Source organism: Dendrobates tinctorius, unplaced genomic scaffold (genome assembly GCF_039654945.1).
Source record: "Dendrobates tinctorius isolate UK_male_01 unplaced genomic scaffold, ASM3965494v1 ptg000086l, whole genome shotgun sequence".
In the NCBI taxonomy this organism is placed as follows: Eukaryota; Metazoa; Chordata; class Amphibia; order Anura; family Dendrobatidae; genus Dendrobates; species Dendrobates tinctorius.
This window is the reverse complement of record NW_027361754.1, coordinates 51047048-51059844: the sequence shown is the minus strand read 5'-3', so window position 1 is coordinate 51059844 and position 12797 is coordinate 51047048. Positions and strand designations below refer to the sequence as shown.

Below are 12797 nucleotides of genomic sequence, written 5' to 3'. Positions count from 1 at the left end.
GCACAGTGGGGTTTTTTTTCAATTGACTAAGGCTGTGTGCACACTGTGCGGATTCTGCTGCGTTTCCACAGTGGTTTTGCCCCTGCGGAAGCGCAGCAGTTCCGCTGACCAAGTACAGTACAATGAAACCCTATGGGTTTTCAAAAACGCTGTGCTGACGGTGCGGTTTTTCCGCGCGGTTTTGCTGCGATTTACAAACCGCAGCATGTCAATTGTTTGGGCGGTTTCCGCAGCGGTTTCACACCTTTAACATAGTAGAGGTGTGAAGACGCAGGTCACTTTACCTGCAGTTCCACGCCGAAAAAACCGCAGGTGAATCTGCAGCGTGTGCACATAGCCTAACATGCTACTATACATCACAATGCGGATATGCAGCGTTTCTGCGTGGTAAAATCTGCTGCGGATCCGCTGGATATCTGCATCGTGTGCACATGGCCTTATACAGGCTGGACCTGAGCTGTCATTCGCTCATAACTCAGCACAGCTTCTATCCTGCACCTGCTTCCTCATGTGCTTTCCTCTAGGTCACCGTTTTCCAAAGCAATTGCCTCCCCCCCCCCCATGATGGTGTTGCTGGTGTATGGATGGGCTGATGTAGGGAGCCCCCTCTCTATGGCGGACCACTTAGGTATCTCAGGTCCTGCATTGTTTGACCGTGGCATCTAGGTAATGAGGGCGACCTCTGGATTTACTCACAGTGGACCTTCACTTTACCCCCTGATCAGAATCACTTGAGCTAATTTTGCAGGTTGATAATATTGAAACCGTATCTGATATATCAGTAATGTCATGGTCTTGCTGCTTTCATCCCCCAAGAGTTAAATGTGCTCTTGCACATATCAGTTTAGTACATCCAGGACCTGTAAGTTGCCGTCCGCTCTGGTTCAGTAGGCAAGTTCCTATTCATCATCATTCTGCCAGCACTACATGTGCTGGAGCACCCTTTCCCTCACTTTCCCAGTATACATTGCAATTGCCCCAAACTGTTTTCTTTCCCTTCTGTTCTCACTGCCCACTGTGTGACAGACAGGAGAGGAGTAGAGATGGGCGGATGACACCTGCGAGGTTCAGGTCCGGTGGGTTCGGCTGAACAGTTACAAAACATTCAGGTTTTGGTACCAGAACTATACTCAAACCCAAACCACATTCACTTAAATGGGGGCCCGAACATCCAGTGTTTGCCACACTGTCATGTGCATGACAGCGCGGCAAACACCATTTCTGATCAGCGGTGAAATCATCCCTATCGGTCAGAGAGCGCTCAGCTGTGATCGGAGGTATAAAGTTTACCTCCGGTCACTGGTGTCAGCGAATGGGACTACTGCTCCCATCATCCGACACCTGCTGCCGCTAATAACAGTGAGAGCAGGAGCGGCGGGTGGGAGTATTCATCAGCCGCTCCTGCACTGTAAATAAATTAAAAAAACCCAAAACTGTGGGTTCCCCTGTATTTTTGTTATCCAGCCAGGCAAAACTCACAATCTTGATAACTAGCCTTGCTGAAGCTGACAGCTGCAACCCTCAGCTGTCAGCTTCAGCATGGCTAGTTATGAAGAATAGAGGGGTCCCCACGCTGTTTTTTAAATTATTTAAAAAAAAAAAACCTACATGTTGTCACCTCTATTTTTGACAAGCTGCCTTGCTAAAGCAGACAGCTGGGGGCTGGTATTCTTAGGCTGGTAGGGGGCCATCGATGTAGGCCCCCCCCCAGCCTAAAAATAGCAGCCCACAGCTGCCCAGAAAAGGCGCATCTATTAGATACGCCAATTCTGGTGCTTTTCCCAGCTCTTCCCACTTGCCCTGTAGCGGTGGCAAGTGGGGGTTCATATTTGTGGGGTTTATGTCACCTTTGTATTGTCTGGTTACATCAAGCCCACAACTTAGAAATGGAGAACATCTATAAGACTCCTATCTATTACTAATCCTATAGTTGTATTGTAAATAAAGACACAGCCAGAATAAGGCTATGTGCACACGCTGCAAATTCACCTTTTTTTTTTTTTTCGTGTGGAACCGCAGGTAAAGTGACCTGTGGTTTTCCTGCGGTTTGGTCTGCGGTTTCACACCTCTACTATGTTAAAGGTGTGAAACCGCTGCGGAAACCGCCCAAACAATTGACATGCTGCGGTTTGTAAACCGCAGCAAAACCGCGCGGAAAAAACCGCACCGTCAGCACAGCATTTTTGAAAACCCATAGGGTTTCATTGTACTGTACTTGGTCTGCGGAACTGCTGCGTTTCCGCAGGGCCAAAACCGCTGCGGAAATGCAGCAGAATCCGCACAGTGTGCACATAGCCTTAAGTCCCTTACTAGAAATAAAACAAAACACAGTTTTACATTTTTATTTAAAAATAACAAACACAGTTATACTCCCCTAACGCCCATTCCATTGAAGCCAATGTCTCCTGTAATAAACCAAAAATAAAAAACAACAATATACCATACCTGTCTGTCGTTCTGTCCCACGCCGTAATTCATGTCTGGAGGATAAACAGTTTTCAGCCTGGATGGTATCAAGATGCGACCATCCAGGCTGAGAACCACTGCTGACTGATCTGCGATCAGCATCAGTGACCGGTGGTGATGTCTTAGAGGTTACCTCCGGTCACTGAGACTTCGTTCCCAGCCAGGCTGAACTGCAGTGATCTTGGTGAGATCCCCGCTAGCACAGTGAGAGTTTTTCAAGGGGCACTCTAGATCCTTATCTCCACTGAAGGGAAGTCTGAGGCTGTGTGCCCACATTGCCTTTTTTAAGCGTTTTTGCCGCGATTTTTGCTGCGAAAACGCTTAAAAAACTCATACTGAATGCACTCTATGCATTCCTATGGCATTCCGCACATGCTGTGCTAATGCTGCGTTTTTTTCCGCAGCGGATTCGCATCACGGAAAAAAAACGCAGCATGCTCATTCTTTTTGCGGAATCGCCGCAATTCCGCAAAGAATTGCTGGGATTCCGCACCCATAGGAATGCATGAGATCCGCTTACTTCCCGCATGTGGCTATGCCCACCATGCGCAAAGTGAGGGGCTCATGTGCGGATGGTACCCAGGGTCTGGAGGAGAAGAGACTGTCCTCCAGGCCCTGGGTACCATATCCCTGTAAAAAAAAGAATAAAAAATCGGGTTATATTCACCTTCCGGCGTCCCACGCAGCCTTACCGATCGTCCCGCAAACTCCCGATCCCAGTAATGCCTTGTTGCAAGGACCTGTGATTACGTAGAGGTCTCGCAAGACCGCTACAGTAACGCGAGACCTCATGTCCTCAAAGGTCTTGCAAGGCATTACTGGGAACGGCAGCATCGCTAGGATCGGGAAGGCTGCGCGGGACGTCGGAAGGTGAGAATATCACGATTTTATTTTTTTATTATTTTTTACATTCTATCTTTTACTACTGATGCCGCATAGGCGGCCTCAATAGTAAAAAGTTGGTCACACTCGTCAAACACTATGTTTGACGAGTGTGACCAACCTGTCAATCACTTTCCAAGCGATGCTTCATATCGCATGGAAAGTGCTTGAATTCCGCACGCGAAAATCGCAAAAATAACCGCAGAAAACACGCGGAAAAAAATCGCGCGTTTTCTGGGAAGGAGTCCGGTTTATGATCAGGATTTTTCCGCATACGTGGGCAGGCACATAGCCTGAATGTTTCCGAGCAACATTTTTGACAAGTTTAGTTTTGTGGGAACAGTTTGGGGTTTTCCTTTTTCTGTTCCCCATGATTGTGCCCAGTGCACAAGGTCCATAAATAAATAGTTGGGGGAATTTAGTGGAAGAACATGACCTCAGCCCCATCCAGCATGTTTGTGATTGTCCACAATGGAGACTGTGAGCCCGGTCTCTCCTCCAACATCAGTATCTGACCTCTCTAAAGGTTCGTCTGGATTAACGGGTAACAATTCCCACAGACACCTCCCAACTCTTATAGAAAGCCTTCCCTGAAGAGGAGGAGCTGTTATATCTGCAAAGTGACCGACTCCATATTAATGCCTGTGGATACAGTCTGGGAGGTCATCTCAGCCCCTGTAGGTGATTTGGACGTTTTCTTTATTCCAAATATTGTATTTATTATATATACAGCTGTAATCTGCTCTACTTTACTCTTTCCACTAGATGGAGCCTAAGGACCATTTTCGGAGACCTCCTTCTGCGCAGTTCATCGTTTTCGATCCAAGTTGCGCAGAGAATTTTCTGTTGCAGGATGTAAGGTGATACTGATTTGCATAATTGCCTCCCTAATGTGCAGTAATATACGACACATCGGGCTAATTAGACTCTATAGTTTTCTTTTGATGTTGCCAATAGAAAATCAGTGCAGGTATGCGAAAATTGGAAAGGACATAGGCAGAACGAGAAGCATTCTACAGGAAGGACCTTTTATCTGGCATCTTAGTCGTCTTCTCATGGTATCCAAATGGAAGCAAATAGTACAGCAATACTGGTCTAAAGTCCTTATATATAAAGAATTGGGTCACCTTCGGAGGTGGATCCTCAAAGGCCTTGATCCAGGTGAGCAGTGCAGCACAGCACGGACAGGAGGGGTTGGTACAGCGGGGTCATAAATAGGAACAGCGGTGGTCGATGAAGCAGGACTGGAACTATGGGAAGTGCAGTAGTAGTTCTGTTATCTGCAATGGAGCAGAGGTGAAGGGAGAAGCAAGGAATATAGCAGAGCACAGCGAAAAAGCAGGCTAACTCGGCGATGAGGAACCAGAGAAGCAGGGATGAGTTGCAAAGGAAGTATTAATATAACAGAGCTGACACAGCAACATAGCAGAACTGAACCATTGATGTAGCAGAGCTGACCTGACATTGTTGCAGAACTGACCTGGCAATGTAGCCGAGCTGACCCAGCATTGTAGCAGAGCTGATCTGACGATACACAGAGCTGGCTCAGCATTGTAGCAGAACTGACCTATCAATGTAGTAGAGCTGACCCAGCATTGTAGCAGAGCTGACCCAGCATTGTAGCAGCACTGACCCCGAGTTGTAGCAGACCTGACCCAGTGTTGTAGCGGAACTGACAAGGCGATGTACAGACCTAGCACTGTAGCAGATCTGACTTGGTGATGTAGCAGAGCTGAATTTGCAGCAGAGTTTAATAAAAGTGCTTGAAGTGAAATGTTAAGGCAGTCCTTTGAGCAGACTAACTATCAGAAAGAGGCCAAGGAGGGTGGAAGAACAGAAAGGAAGGAGGGTGGCGCACTCGACGCTGGATCCAGGAATGGTGAGAAACAATGATTATAATATAACTGATTTTGACACCAGAGCAGAACAGTGTTTGCAGCTAAAAGCCTGCTCCAGCCCTCGCAACAAACCGATTGAAACGGTCCAGAGCACAGATGATTGACTTTCATATGACTGATCCACGCTCATTTTGGGCAGCTTATCTGCTACCGTATATGAGCCCTTATCCAACATGCCAGGGATTATGTGCGCACCGATGTAGTGCTAAGACGGGCAGGCTGCAGCCATCATTAGTTTTATATTTTTTACTTGATCCGTTCAGGTTTGCAGAAGTAAAAATGTTGTTTCTGCAATGGAATAGTGGTTGTCTTCTCACATCTTCTCTTACCACCTGGGAAAATTGCATCCAGCATTTCCCCTGCGGTGGCCATTCATGTGATATTGATGATCAATGCCATAGGATAGGTCTTCAATATCAGAATGGTGGGGGGCCGACACCTTGCACCCCCACTGAGCAGTCGCTCCAGACGTGGCAGGATGTAAGCCCTGGATGGACCTGCTCTGCATGAAGTAGGCCATCTAGTTCCTACAAAGTGAATGTGATCTGAGCTACTAGGATTGCTACTTCCTGTAGGTGGCGCTAAAGTTCTAGTCCTCTCTGAAGAGATAATTTGCATATTTCCCAGAGGCGCATTGTGGCTTAAAAGTATCCTCACTTTGGCATGTCAGGCTTGACATGTCACTTTCCGTAAGGAGGAATACTACCCCTTGGATCCTGATCTGAGCTGTAGTACTTGGTAATGGTAACAGTTGATGAATGGATGTGATAGTGATGACCTGTCTTAAGATTATTCTGAGTGAGTGCCGGTTTTCTTATGTTATTTGCAATGGGATGCCGACCCCAGACACTAGCACCGCAGATTCTGGAATTGATGTGTACTAAGACTATTTATATGATGATGAACGGTCCCTTTGAGGGCGCAGTCAGATAGGCAGATAAATCTATCCAAGATCGGACCGCAATGCTCAGACTGGCCGCGGCTCTCCTGACAAGAGCGTAACTGCTGCACAGAAATATATGAAGCGGATCAGGAGTGCCGCGGCCAATCCAAGCATTGCGGCCCGATGTCGGATCGATTTATGCGCCCAAAGACCGGCTAGTTAGCGTTGTCATTAAAATGGGCATACATGCAAGAGACAGGGACATAATATTACTGTATGTTCTCCCTGTGTTTGCATGGGTTTCCTCCGGGTTCTCCGATTTCCTCCTACACTCCCAAGACATACTGATAAGGAATCTAGAGTGTGAGCCCCAATGGGGACAGTGATGATGTCTGTAAAGTGCTGTGGAATTAATGGCGCTGTATAAGTGAGTAAAAACAAAAAAAAAAATTATATTAATAATAATATTACTGCCGACAATGAAGTGGAACAATGTCAGCTCGCCAGCTTGGATCCTCCAGGTGCACGGATCACCATCATGATCAAACGTATGCATGTATTATATGAAAGTTGTGTTCCGGCTCCAAGATAAAGTTCAAAATTCCTTTATTCAACAAATACTATGGCAGTAACAAGAAAAGAGAAAGCAACGCGTTTCAGCCGCAATTGCGGTCTTTGAGCTCAGATGAAGACCGCAATTATGGCTGAAACGCGTCGCTCTCTCTTTTCTTGTTATTACCATACTATTTTAGCATTTGTCCAATAAAGCAATTTTGAACTTTATCTTGGAACTGGAACACAACTTTTTTGTAATACATAATTTTACTAGTACAATATTTCGAATATGACCATGACGATCCTCCGTTGCGCCTCCACCAATATCCAGTTGCGCAACGTTTCCCATGTTAATCCACATCATGGGCCGCCGCTGCTGTAGAGACAATGTGAACGCTTATCATTATGATGGTGCGTCTTACAAAAGATGATTATTTTTTGCTGCTGCCATTCAGAAAAGTCCTTTTTATTTTTTTTAATAATGAGTTTGTTCCTGACATTTGCTGTATTACCGGGCACAGACTACTCGCAACGTCTGCAGGGAAGTAGTTAAGTTAAATGTTAAAATTTCCAAAATGAAGGTTACGTTGTTTTTTCTTGCGGTGGAACAATGTGACATTTTAGCTGGGAGGATTATGATACGGCTCCCCATCAGAATGCCGCAGTCACGTCTATTATCCTCTCTGTGTCTGACATATTTCAATAATGCATTATTCTTTGAAGGCTGGTACTTTTCCGTTCTTAAAACCCAGATTCACTTATCTCAGACATGTCAGAGTTTGCTCGGCTCTCCGTATGAATAGACTTTGTGTTACATTCGTTATTTCCAGGTCAGGAAATGCAAAAATGTTTTTTAGATATTTGATATCTGGTAGAAATGCAACCCAGGTTGTTTAAAATGTCATTTTATAGATGAAGGAGCGTCCAATGTTATTTATTATTCAGAGCCACTAATAGATCAGAATACATATTACTTAAAGAAGCACTCCTCCACGTCCTCGTCCTCCTTGTCCTCCTCTTCCTTGTCCTCCTCATACTCCTCCTCATCTTCCTCATCCTCCTCTTGCTCCTTGTCCTCCTTCTCTACCCATCAAAGTTTTTATCCTCTTAAAGGGAATCTGTCACCTATTTTTTCGAATATCAGCTGCCGGCACCGCCATCAGGGGCTTATCTACAGCATTCTGTAATGCTGTAGATAAGCTCCCGATGGAACCTGAAAGATAAGAAAAATGAGTTATTATACGGCCCAGGGGCGGCCCGGGTCCGGTTTTGGTTCGATGGGAGGCGCCGGACCGGACCGCAACACCCATCTTCTTGCGATGATGTCCTCTTCTTTGCTTCCCATTGTGGCTCCGGCGCAGACGCACTGCTCTGCCCTGTCGAGGGCAGAGCAGAGTCCTGCAGTGCGCAGGCGGCGGGAAAGGTCAGAGAGGTCCGGCGCCTGCGCACTGCAGTACTCTGCTCTGCCCTCAACAGGAGCCGCGATGGGAAGCAAAGAAGAGGATGTCATCGTTAGAAGATGGGAGGCGCTTGACCGGAACGCGACACCCATCGGACCAAAACCGGACCTGGAGGATAATGTAACTAGTTTTTCTTCTCTTTCAGGTTACATCGGGGGCTTATCTACAGCATTACAGAATGCTGTAGATAAGCCCCTGATGGCGGTGCCGGCAGCTGATAGTCGAAAAAATAGGTGACAGATTCCCTTTAATATATTGCAGTCATCATATTATACAGCACTGTGTACTCACAATTGCTAATTTTGCCTTTCTACCCAGCTAATTATTCTCTTTTCCATTAGGTCTCTGACATCACGTGATTAAATTTGACTAGCTGAATCCTTCTAAGCTCGATGTGGTGTGAAGGGTTAATACTAAAATCAGAGCTGAAGTTTCGTTTTATCCATTCTCTGAAGGTTTCGTTTCTTCATTTTTGTTGCTGTAAGATACATTTTTGTAATTGGCAAGGGCTGTCATGAAACCATACTGTTCTCTTCAGGTGCAAAGATAAGGGAGGCGGGAGTGTAAAACTCTGAAGAATATGCCATTATACTACTTTCTATTTGGATACGGACATATATGTAGTTTCCGGTTTTCTTGCAATATTATTGGCTTACAAAGTGAAATGATGCTATTGGTACTTGAGAACCTTGCATAATTAAGCAAAAGGTTATAAAAGATGTGACTAAAATAAAGGGGCTTAGTGATCTGCCTTGATCCTCCCGTACAGAGACCCCTGTCTCCGTGTGGTCATTTGAGTTGCTAGCAACACTGGAATAATTTGGACATCACTGGCTCAACCGTGAAGGGTTAATTTAGCCCTCCCTAAATAGCTACTTCGACAGCTTGGCGCGCAACGTGGGGCCCCCGAACAGGGACGCCTCTGCCCTCGGAGAGCAACAACACAAAGGACACTCAGAGCGGACACAGGTGCTGGAAAATTGGGACTGATCACCCCCCCACGACAACCACGGTAAGTTGGCAGTTATACTGTTCAGACTGACCGTTGGTGTGGTTTTCCTGTGCTTGTTGCTGCAAAGAGGATCTGAGGTTTGTCCCCTGGTGGGGTGATTCATGGGTGGAATCATATAGAGGTGTAGTCCCGTTGGGGGCACAGTGCTCGAACCGTACCTCATAAGGGACGGACACCCTGGATTGACCGGTGATTGTGACTCTCTTTATAGTCAAAATATCCTGAAATTCCCGATCATTATTAGTATTGGGCATGGTGATGTGATCGAAGATGGGTAGGATACATAACTCAGGTATATATAGAAAGATATATATAACCAGAGGTGTCCGGAGGGATAGTCTGAGACGCCCTCCTCCTTCCACTGAGTACCGCGTAGACTTTTGGGCTTCCCAGAGGGGGTTGACCCTGTGGAACAGACTGATACGGCCACTCCAGATCTGTGCACAATTTGTCAGGATATTTAGCTCTAAAGGAGAGAATTATGTTTCTGTGGAAGAAAAAGAAAAGTTTGGAATTGTGTGAAGGATCAGATACTGTTAGGCTTATGATTCAAAGACGAGTAAAGAAATGTGTCAGGAATGCAGGAAAAATACTTTCAATTCTGGGATTTCCTAAAGGCCCCGTCACACATAGCGACTTACCAGCGATCCCGACAACGATATCAACGTGTCAGGATCGCTGGTGAATCGCTATGTGATCGCTGGTGAGCTGTCAAACAGACAGCTTCACCAGCGATTAGCACAGCGACACCGCGCGTGCGGCATCGCTGTGTTCAGCATAGATCCATGTCAAAAATAGAATTAACATAAAAAATATTGTTATTCTCACCTTCCGACATCCCGCGCAGAAGAAAGAAAAATAGCTGTCAGCTCCCTTCCTTTCCCAAAAGATGAAACTGAACTCCTGCGTTTTCTTGGATTATGCACTTATTGTTGTCAGTGGATACCGGATGCATCCCGCATAATGCAACCCCTTTACAACGCCTTGAAAGACGGTATAATGAATTATAAGGAAAGATGGCAGTGATGAGGATTACCTCCAACATGATTGTTCCCAACTTCTGACTGAAGAAACAGCTACTCCACCAAATGTCAGTGAGAATCCACTCCCAAATCCTGATCTGGTGTTATACACGGATGGTTCAAGATATGCTGAGGAGTTTGGTAGATTCCACACGGGATATGCTGTTACCAGAGGACACTGTAGTGTACGCAGCTGCGCTCCCGCCATCACAGTCAGCACAAGAAGCAGAACTCCAGGCTCTGTCTACTGCATGTACTTTGGCTAAGAACAGACGGGCTAATATATACACGGACTCACGGTATGCATTTGGTATTGCTCACGATTTTGGGGCTCTATGGGCCAATCGAGGGTTTATTACTACTGCCGGAACGCCAGTGAAAAATGCTGAAGCTGTTAAAACCCTCATGGACTCGATCAAATTACCTACTCAGGTGGCTATTATCAAAATTAAGGCGCACGGTCATAGGACCAGTCCATTAGACTGTTGGCAACGCATTTGCGGATATGCAAGCAAAAGCCGCCACTCTCTTACCCGTTGAACCAACTATACCAACTATGGTGACCACACGCTCTCAGTGTAAACAGTTAAAAGAAGCACTGACCCTACAAGAACCTGATGATCTACAACAGACTGAAGTTTTCTGTCGGACCCCACGAGACCACTTAATGACGATGCAGAGACTGTCTCCAAAGGATGAGGTGAAGCAATGGAAGACTGATGGGGCACGAATTGATAATGGTCTCTGGAAAAAGGACCAACTCATGTGTTTCCCTAAGTGGATGTACCCTGCTATTGCCACTTGGGCACATGGACCTACTCATCGAGGAAAGAATCAGGCCATCGCACTGGTGCAAAAATTCTACTGGGCTCCGGTTCTCCAGTTGGCCGGAAGCATTCCCTGTTACCAACATGACTGCAAAGACTACAGCGAAGAAACTGGTGATGGAAGTTATATGCAGATATAGAATCATAGAAAAGTGGGGTGATTTTAACATTTATATTTTTTTCAAAACTTTTTTTTTACTTTTCACAGTATTTGCTGGTCTCATTAGTATACTTATAGAATCATAGAATCATATGGGGTTCCAGAAGTTGTTGAAAGTGATCAAGGTCCGGCCTTTTCTTCCCATGTGTACCAAGAAGTTCTGACAATGCTTGGATCCACTGTAGCACTCCATACTCCGTACCACCCACAATCCAGTGGGAAAGTTGAAAGGCTGAACGGCACACTGAAGGGACAATTGACCAAAATGATGCAGGAGACTACGGCTCCATGGCCAGAGCTCCTACCCATTGTACTATACCACATTCGTACTACCCCTATTGCAAAATATGGCCTGTCCCCATATGAGATATTGTTTGGTGCTAGGCCCCAGTTGCAAATTTCCAGCCCCAGCAGTTATCAGAAGAGACTGACCGTGCTGTTCAGTGTGTTATTCAGCTTAGTAAAAATCTTGCTAACACCCATGTTCTAGTTTCTTCTTCTTTTCCAGATTCAGCAGAAACCGACACCTGTCATAACCTGAAGCCTGGTGATTTGGTAGTCGTGAAAAGGCATGTCAGGAAGCACAGACTAGAACCCTTGTATGACGGTCCCTATCAAGTTCTCCTCATCACCCAACAAGCCAATAGCAAATAAAGGGGGCATAATGTTTTGGTTTTTCACATTTTCCATATTATTATTGGTAGAAGTTAAAAGATAAAGTTAGAAGATATTCAAAGACTCAGAGATCAATACGATAAAGACAATGATTGTAATAGGGACAGTTGGTGGTCAGACACTTTCTCTTTTCTCAATCCAGCCAATTGATTTAAGGGAATTGGGGGCTGGATAGCTGGGATCTTACAAAGCTTGTTGCACATTGCTGCCTGTATCCTTGTTGTATATGTGATACTAAAACTTGTTCTTTGGTGTATTTCTGTATGTATTAGGAAATTCTACACTAAGCCACTAATGATGATGCCAAAGGCGTCGTTGCTCCTGCTCTTCTCTGCACCGATCTCAAAAGGCTATCTGATGAAGATGTTGAAGCCAAGCACATGGCTACCTACAAAAGATCTCCACCACTGTCATCAAAAATTGTTATTCGTGAACTGCAGTATACAGGGGGGACGGGTGCGCCGCGACAGCCATGACTGGTAACACGGCATCAGTCATGTGAAGACCAGTACCCCTCAAGCTGTTAGCTTGGGATAGCACCTCTGATGCTGCATATGTGTTAAAAAAAATTATCTAGGGGGGAATGTGAAGGGTTAATACTAAAATCAGAGCTGAAGTTTTGTTTTATCCATTCTCTGAAGGTTTCGTTTCTTCATTTTGTTGCTGTAAGATAAATTTTTGTAATTGGCAAGGGCTGTCATGAAACCAGACTGTTCTCATCAGGTGCAAAGATAAGGGAGGCGGGAGAGTAAAACTCTGAAGAATATGCCATTATACTACTTTCTATTTGGATACGGACATATATGTAGTTTCCGGTTTTCTTGCAATATTATTGGCTTACAAAGTGAAATGATGCTATTGGTACTTGAGAACCTTGCATAATTAAGCAAAAGATTATAAAAGATGTGACTAAAATAAAGTGGCTTAGTGATCTGCCTCGATCCTCCCGTACAGAGA

General features: G+C 45.4%; 1 long non-coding RNA gene across 3 annotated transcripts in view; it reads left to right on the top strand.

Annotated features, from left to right (window-relative positions):
• LOC141097890 (uncharacterized) overlaps positions 1–12797 on the top strand; it is a 13227-nt gene extending 430 nt beyond the window's left edge. For 2 of the 3 annotated variants that reach the window (XR_012234080.1, XR_012234079.1), the window contains exons 2-4: positions 4114–4208; positions 8486–9156; positions 11674–12797. This is a non-coding gene — a long non-coding RNA (uncharacterized lncRNA). Of the gene's footprint in view, positions 1–3286; positions 4026–4113; positions 4209–8485; positions 9157–11673 lie in introns of those variants that run through there. The other variant, XR_012234081.1, reaches the window with a different exon arrangement.